General features: G+C 42.1%; 1 pseudogene; it reads left to right on the top strand.

Moving 5' to 3' along the window:
- Positions 1 to 495: 495 nt before the first annotated feature.
- Positions 496 to 8,124, top strand: LOC115332457 (annotated as a pseudogene).
- Positions 8,125 to 8,532: the final 408 nt, after the last annotated feature.

Below are 8,532 nucleotides of genomic sequence, written 5' to 3'. Positions count from 1 at the left end.
TGGCTTTATTATAAGTGGCACTAGATTTGTTTTCTTCAAAGAAAAGACCTTGAACACACAACATTGAACATGTCAATTTTTTTTGCATGTGGATTATTATTTCAAACAAATTCTGCTGGTCACGGGGCACAAAGTTCCCAGCCTCCAATAGATAACTGTTATGCAACCGAAATTGCTGAACCCAATGCAAGCCAGACGATGGGTACTCGACATGGCGTTGCCCAGGTAAACACCTTGTTTTTCTCGCGAAGCGGCAAGAACCTTCATCGTCAGCGGGATAAAGCGATGCCATCTGTAATCTCACCACTTAGGACGTGTAAGATAAAAGTGAATGCAATTTATTGTTTTTGTCGGTGTCGTGGTGCAATGGTTCGAAAGTCCCTTTGGACGCCAGAAAGCTTGTCGCATATTTTTCTCAGAACTGGTGGTAGAATTGGACACGATCGTTTTAGACGGCGTAGGTAAACTTATAAGTTAGACTGGAGTTTGAGCTGCATGAAAGAGGAAAACCTCGCCGCATCGACAAAGACAATCTTTCAGAAATCTGCCGTCCAGTGTGAACAGATTCTTGACGCTGGTTCCGGGACGGGGAGCTTCACAAGGGATGCGCTACGGCCCAGTCATCATTCGTGTTGCAAGATTGTAGCCGTTGACGCAACATCAAGCATGGAAAACTACGCGAGAAGAAATCACGGACATTCGCGAATCTCCCACGAGGTCCTTAACGTAACCACGAAAGACGTTTCCCTGCTCTGAACAAACACGGAAAGTTTGACCGGATTTACGCCTTCTTTTGTCTGAACTGGATCAGAAACCAGCAGGCGCCTTTCAAAGTGTCGGTGCGCTTTTGAAACAGGATGGCGAATGTGTGCTTTTGTTCTCCGCACCATTTGTTTTTTACGACGTATGGCTCGAGATGGACAGAATGTAAGGCTGGAAGGGCATTCTTGGTGTGAGTGTGGAATTCAGGTTGAAAAAACATCGCAATCGCTAGCTGGACATCATATATGGAAGGTGCAAATAGAGCTCCTCTTTGAATTGTACGTATACCTCCATTCAAACGCGACTAGTTAGTGCTTTCTACCATTTTATTTCCTTTTAAACCATCTTAAACCAACTATTTTATGTTAAATTATGTGCCCGTGAATCCGAGCTAAGCTGAATGTGTATTTTTTTTTTCGAAACAGCACCCTAAAGACCCCTTTTCAGACATCTGGCATCGCTATTCATTGTAGAGCCCGAGCGACCTTGAGAATTCTCTGCGTAAACTGATTCTAAGCTCAGGGATTCCAACCCTCGCATGCGAGGTTTGCTCGACTGAAGCTTACTTCCATGCCCAAGTAGAAGCTCTCGGAAAGTAATATCTGTTCATAATTGGAAAGGTTAAAAAAATGCGCACAAAGGACTTTTTTTTTTCTTCTTTATTTGCTTTGCGGATATTTCCCGCATGGGGGGCAGAGATAAAGGCACAAGTGCCTGACGGAGCCTCTACCCCCAACAGTTCTGCCGTGGCAGAAAAGATGAGTTACATATGCAACAACAATGGAACAAAGCTGAAAATACGCACCCTGGAAGCTGCAATCACGGGATCCCACAAGCCAGGATAAGCGCACTAATAATGAAGACGAAACGACAAGGCAACAAAGCAGAATAAAGATTAGATTATACAAGGCAATCAGCTGAAATTACAAAACCACTTGCCTGCCACATCACTTTAAGAACACATTAACGTTGGGCATCAGCAAAGTAATGCATGATGTACGCAAAAAAACAACAAAATAAAACAACAAGAAAAGTTTACATTCAGGTGGGTGACTAATATAAAACTTTGACCGAGAAAAAATAGTGGTCTAAATTGAAACTCATAGATATCACGAATCAGATAAGTTCAGAAACTAGAAATCGAAAAAGAAAACTTCACAATGAAAATGTAATAGCATCACAAACCAGAAGCGTTCTACATTTATTTTTGATTTTATAGAAAGTTGTGCTATAGTTTATGTTCATACGTGTATTGTTTAGAATTTTAATTATTTGAAAAGTTAAAGTTTGTTGGCCGTAATTTGCTCTTATGGTGGGCATTTTTATCTTTGGATCTCGAAGCGTATATGCGCTCAGGCTATTTGTTGGGGTGGTGTGCATTCCGTTCTTATGTATCCATTGTAACAGTTTAAAGTAGTAAACCTGGTCAGCCTTGAGCATATTATTTTTTACAAAAAGTGGCTGTGTGCTTAAATTTTTTTATCACCTCTATAGTATTTTCTTTTGTAATATGATTGTTTCATTGTAGTTCGTAGTTGTTGTTGTTCCCCACACCAATACACCGTAAATGATTTTAGAGTAAAATAAGGAATAGTATAACAATGGTTTTAACCAGGTAGATACGAAGTTTTGAATTTTGTATAAGCTGCCAGTAACTCGAAATAATTCAGTTTTAAGTTTATTTACATGAGTATTTCACGATAGGTCCTCGGAAAACCCTACACCCAAACATTGTTGATCTCTTACTTGCTCTAATAAGGTGCCATCAAACGTTATATTGATAGAACTTCAATCTCATTTATTTACTTGTTTAAAAATTGCATACTTAGTTTTACTTGTATCTAAACTTAAACAGTTGATTTGTAGCCAACTTGATAGGTTCACGAGGTAGGCATTTGCAGAATTTTCTAAACCCTCTTTTGTAAAGCCAGAGAAAAATGCATTTGTATCGTCTGCATACATTAATATTAACTGAGGAGAACCTGGTATATTTGTTATATCATTAATATATACAAGGAACAGCAGAGGCCCCATGATAGAGCCCTGAGGAATGCCGTTTTGTATTTTCACTTTATTAGATGATTGATTATTGATATAAACGTATTGATAGCAATTTGTAAGATAGGAGTTGATTAATTTCAATGCGACACCTCGAACTTGGCAAGTTTGAAGCTTTTCTAGTAGATAATTGTGTTGCACAGTATCAAAAGCTTTTCGTAAGTCTAGGAATAGGCCAAGTGTATACAACTTATTTTCAATATTTTCAACAATTTATCTTTTATTTCAATAACTGCTAGTTCTGTAGACATTTGTTTTCTGAAATCCATATTCAGCCTGTGTTATTATTTGATGCTTCTTAAGAATACTTGTTAGCCTATCATTAATAACTCTCTCAAAGATCTTAAAAAGAACAGGTAAGATTGAAATTGGTCTATAATTATTTATGGTGGTCACACCGCCTATCTTGTACACAGGAATAACTTTGGCTGTTTTTAACTCATCGGGAAATTCGCCAGACGAAAGTGTATTAATTATTAGATGGGATCATATAGGGCTAATAATGCTCACGGTGTGCTTGATTGGTGAGACTTTTATTTCGTCATCCCCAGCGGCAACATCAATTTCTAAATTTTTTATGATTCGGTCGATTTCCAACGGCGTCGTTGGAAAAAAATTATTTATTCTACTTGATTTTTTTCCGAGCACGCATTTCTCTATATCTGCATTTTCCCCTGTATACGTTCCTATGTTAACGAAGTGCCGATTCATCTCATCTGCTAGTTCTTTCCCGGTGACGTTTCCATTATCTACCTTGATTTCTTTCATACTAGAATGAACTTGCTTACGATTCGTTAAGTTGTTTATCATGTCCCATACTTTCTTATAATCATTGCGAATATGCAGAATTTGTTTTGATGGTTGATTTGACGACATTTCGCCGTTTTTAGGTCGGAGTTTAGTTTTTTTCTGTATATTTTTAAATTGTGCCAACATATGGGGATCACGACACTGAATTAAAGCATGATATATTTTATTTTTTATGTTATTCTTTTATATTGGTCGCCCGTTATCCATGGTTTTCTAATTTTTTACGTCCTGTTTTACTTCGCCGTAAAGTAAAAACTGCATTACAGCAGTGTTTAAATTTAGCCAAGAAGCTTTTATAGGCATCTAAAGTGCTATGCTCTTCGTGATTGTCATTCCAGTTTTCTTGCTCTATAAGGGCGCGAAAATGACCTTGCGTTTCTTCATTTATGGTCCGATGCCAAAAGATTTCTGTACAATTGTTTCTTTCCTTACCTAAAGACGATCCTAAGCAGAAGATAGGCAGATGGTCACTAATATCGCACGAAAGTGCACCTGCCGTAGTCTGAATGTTTTCAACGTTTGTAATACAGACGTCAAGGGACGTTGCAGTGTCTGCGGTCACCCGGGTTGGTAGTGTTATTACATAGCAACAGGCATACTGGTGTGTGACATCGTGGAAATCTCTCGCATGTAGATTTTCAGAAATCGTATCTATGTTTATATCTCCGAGAATAAAACAATGACGTTGTTACAGTTTACGAAATAACATAGTGCACTATCGAGAAAAGTCATAAATTCTAACATATTGCCAGAAGGCGGTCTGTACAAAACAGCCACTACTACGTTCGATACGTTAACAAATAAACTCTCAACATTTTCATCTATTCTGGTTAAATTATCAATTACTTGGTACTGGAGGTGTTTTTTCAAATAAAAGGCTATGCCACCACCTCTCCTTTTTCTTCGCTGAGACTTTCACACGAGTACCCCTTAAGATGCGGTGATATGTCTTCTTTTGTCAACCATGTTTCCGTGAGCGCTATAGCATCAAATTCCAAACTCAGAGAGTGTAATAATACTTCAAGGTCCTCTACTTTATTTTTAACACTCCTCGTGTTTAAATGTACAGTCGGGAACTGTCCCTTTATACTTGTTATTGAATGCTTGACAATCATAATCATAACAACCAGATCGCATATCGTTGTCCATTTTCAGTTTCGTAGGCACTCCGAAAGTGCTATCATTTTTTTTAATTCGTTATTTGGTCGACATCGGACATGTTAGTGATTCAGAGACTGGTTGCGTGCTTGTCCTTTCGCGCAAAGTTCTTCCACCCGCAGACGAGAGAAACTTCCATCCAACGCTTTCCTTTTTGGCAACCGCAGCGCCCAGTAGCTTTTTCTTTCAGCCAGTTACATGCTCATTTACGTGCACAGCGTTGCTGTTCCAGCCATAATTAAGGTCTTTTGTGTTCAACCTTTGCTTTTTGCATTTGTGCAGGATTGTGTCTCGTTTAGTACGTTGCACAAAGCGGACGATTACGTTTTTTCTCTCCAGGGCTAAAAGGGTTGACGCGGTCGCAGATGTCGACGTCCGAGTCAAAAATGGGTTGGTGAACAAGGCTCCCAATTTGTTTAACGACATCGTACACGTGTCGTTGTGTGCTCTGGAACCCAGAAACCGACACTTTACACTTCGAAGTGTTCAGCTTGATCTTGTTCATCCTGTCAGCAAAATGGACTAAAAGACTGGTAGTTCAAGCGACGTCGCGCATTTATGATCTCTTTGGGCTTATATCGCCATTTGTAATCAAATCCCAAATATTGTTTTAAAGAATTTGGCCACGCGGTATAGAATGGGATGACCCGCTACCCGAAGACATTCAGCAAAAATGGGAAGGCTGGTGTGGAAATCTCGCTTTACTAGGACAACTTTGAATTCTCCGAGCGGTACCCTTTTATAATGGCACGACCTTCCACGTTTTTGCAGATGCCAGCAAGGCAGCTGACGGAGCCGCTATTTACGCCAGGTCCTAAGATGGAAATGGAAATTTGGACGTCAGACTCGTCATCTCGAAATCACGAGTGGCTCCAATCAAAGATGTATCGTTGCCAAGATTGGAGCTACTAGCAGCCCTTACAGCGGCTCGCCTTATGAAGAACGTGAGAAAGAAACTATCGTCAAGTGGAGACATATGGTTTCTGTCAGACTCCACGGTGACCCTCTATTGGATCAAGTCTGTCGCAAGCAGGTGGAAGCTGTTCGTTTCAAATAGAGTCTCAGAGATTCAATCTCTATCCTCGCCTAGCCAGTGGCATCACTGCCCAGGTGAATCAAATCTGGCTGACCTGCTAACGCGAGGAATAATGGCGCAACTATCTAGTTCAGAATACGCTCTGGTGGAATGGGCCGGCATGGCTAAGCTTAGCTGTATCTGCTCGGCCTCAAAAAATAATGAAAGAAAATGAGGAGTGCCACTTAGAAAAAAGGAATACCCAAGTACTCCACACTGCCCAAACCATGAAGCCCGACTTATTTGACGTTGTCAAGTTTAACTGCCTCCAGAGGGTTCTTCGCATAACGTCCTGGACACTTCGATTCTGCTTCAACTTAAGGAATCCGGACAGAAGAGCAGGACCACTGTCGACGATCGAACTAGAAGCTGCTGAAACCTTTTGGATTATAAACACTCAGCAAGAAGCGTTTGGAGAGCAGTTCATGGATAATTCAACAATACAGAGCTTCGCACCGTTTAAAGATGATCAAGATATCGTCAGGCTCAGAGGACGGCTGCAATACAGCAACCTGAAGCGAAACGAACAACACCCAATTATTCAATCCTCCGATCATGCCTTCACCAAGTTCCTAATCAACAGAGAACACCGAAGAATACTACACGCTGGAGTAAGAGAGACGTTAACACAATTGCGAGACCGATTCTGGATACTGCGAGCACGCCAAGCGGTCTAGAGGTCAATTAATCGGTGTTTAATTTGCAAGCGGTTCTCCGTAAAAGCGGCAAGCGAATCGTATGGACGCTTACCTAAACATCGAGTTGCTCTATCGGGCCCATTTTCAGTTGTAGGCATTTATTTCGCAGGCCCACTGTTTTACCGTTCCTCCACAGGAGCAGAAAACGCATACATTGTAATATTTACCTGCGCAGTGACCAGGGCAGTCCACTTGGTATTGACATCGTCTAACGAGGCCAGATTATTTCTGGCGGCGTTCCGACGATTCACAGCTAGAAGAGGTATCTGCAAAACGTCTACTTGGACAACGGACCCACGTTCAAACGTGCTTCAAAGGACTTGAAATTGGTATGAAGGCTCAACGCCGAGGAACACATATTAGAACACTTCCGTCACAACAGGATACACTGGAATTTCTCAGCAGAAAGAGCCCCATGGTGGGGCGGCCTCTGGGAGAGGTTAGTCAGATCTGTCAAAACAGCATTGCGGAAGACGTTGAAGCAAAGCTGTCTGAGGTATGATGAACTGCTAACCGTGCTCATAAAAGTGGAAGCGGTAATTAACTCACGACCTCTAACGAAAATTACTTCATCCGCCGATGAAGAGGTTCTAACACCTGCGCACTTTCTAATCGGCAAAAGGCTTGCGTTTTTACGTTCTACAACCGTTGAAGCTGAACGGCCCACTCAACAAGAATTATCCAGGCGGTGGAAGATACGTGAAGCTCTGCTAGACGTGTTCTAATCCAGATGGCGGAAGGAGTATCTTTTGGAGCTACAAATTGCGCACACGGTAGGCTCATCCGACTCAAGCGGCATTCAAGTGGGAGATGCGGTGCTTTTCAGGAACGACCGTCGCCCGAGAACATTCTGGGATCTGGCCGCCGTCGACGAAACCTTCCCTTGTCGAGATGGGAAAGTGCGTGCCTGCACTATTCGACTCGGAACGGGCGTGAAGATAGGAAGGCACATCCAGCTTCTTTACCGTATAGAAATTCCGGCAAAACAGTCGGTCTGACTTTGTTGGGTGGGAGGATGTTGGAGAATGGACACGGGACGACCAAGAAGGTGAGACGGGGTCACCCGCAGAAAAAGCGCCATGTTCGCATTCTGATAAACCGCTACCATCACGTCGATGGGGTCGTACTTTCTTCAGATCCCAAACAGAGGGTAATTGACGGGAACAAAGTCGTCACTACCAAACGCATGCCTGTATTCTCCGGGTTGAATGATGGAAGCAAGGACAAATATTCTTGCTATATTGATATCGACCAAGTGTTTTACAACCGCGGTTCACATTTCATGCAGCCGTGGTTTTTCCGATCGTTTCGGTGAAGGCGGGCACAACAGGGAAGGAGACGTCGATCATGAGAAGCGGGCTGTCGTCAAGGATGATGGAGAGCTTCGAAATGACGCCCACGGGTGGTAGCGTCCCCGTCAAGCTCTTTCGTTGCCACACCTCGAAGTTAAATCGGGACACTTATGGGGACCTGTTAAGCATTGTTAAATGTGATAACGTATCTTTGGGCACTTTAGAGAACCCGGTTCGGAGCGGTACCGTCACTGAAATGCCCGTTAGGTAAAGTCGGAGCAGTTACTTATCTTCGCGTGTAGAGCACGTTCCTTAGCAAAGCCACGAATCAGGCTGTTTGTTTTTAAGCGCGAAATTGCGTCTCTAAAATTATTTGTTTTCACCAAGCTTTAATTCATGATGATTCCCATTGTAATATTATTAAGTGTTGCCAAGCCAGCAGAGACACATATTGATGACGCATACCGTCTCCGATGTATCCATGCTATAGAAGCCTCGCAACGTTCAAGGTGGCAATGATTGTATACAGTCCACATGGAAAGGATAAAAAAGAGGACAGTTCTCCCATCAGGCTTCAAGACTGCGAGTCAAGTCTACGCAATAGTCATTCCTTCCGACGGGCTCCTTCAAAACTGGATTTGGACGTCACTGTATGTGTATAAAAAACAAAATCAAATAA

The sequence above is a fragment of the Ixodes scapularis genome, unplaced genomic scaffold (genome assembly GCF_016920785.2).
Source record: "Ixodes scapularis isolate PalLabHiFi unplaced genomic scaffold, ASM1692078v2 PGA_scaffold5__190_contigs__length_132052651, whole genome shotgun sequence".
NCBI classification, from domain to species: Eukaryota; Metazoa; Arthropoda; class Arachnida; order Ixodida; family Ixodidae; genus Ixodes; species Ixodes scapularis.
This window is presented reverse-complemented; position numbering and strand designations above follow the sequence as displayed.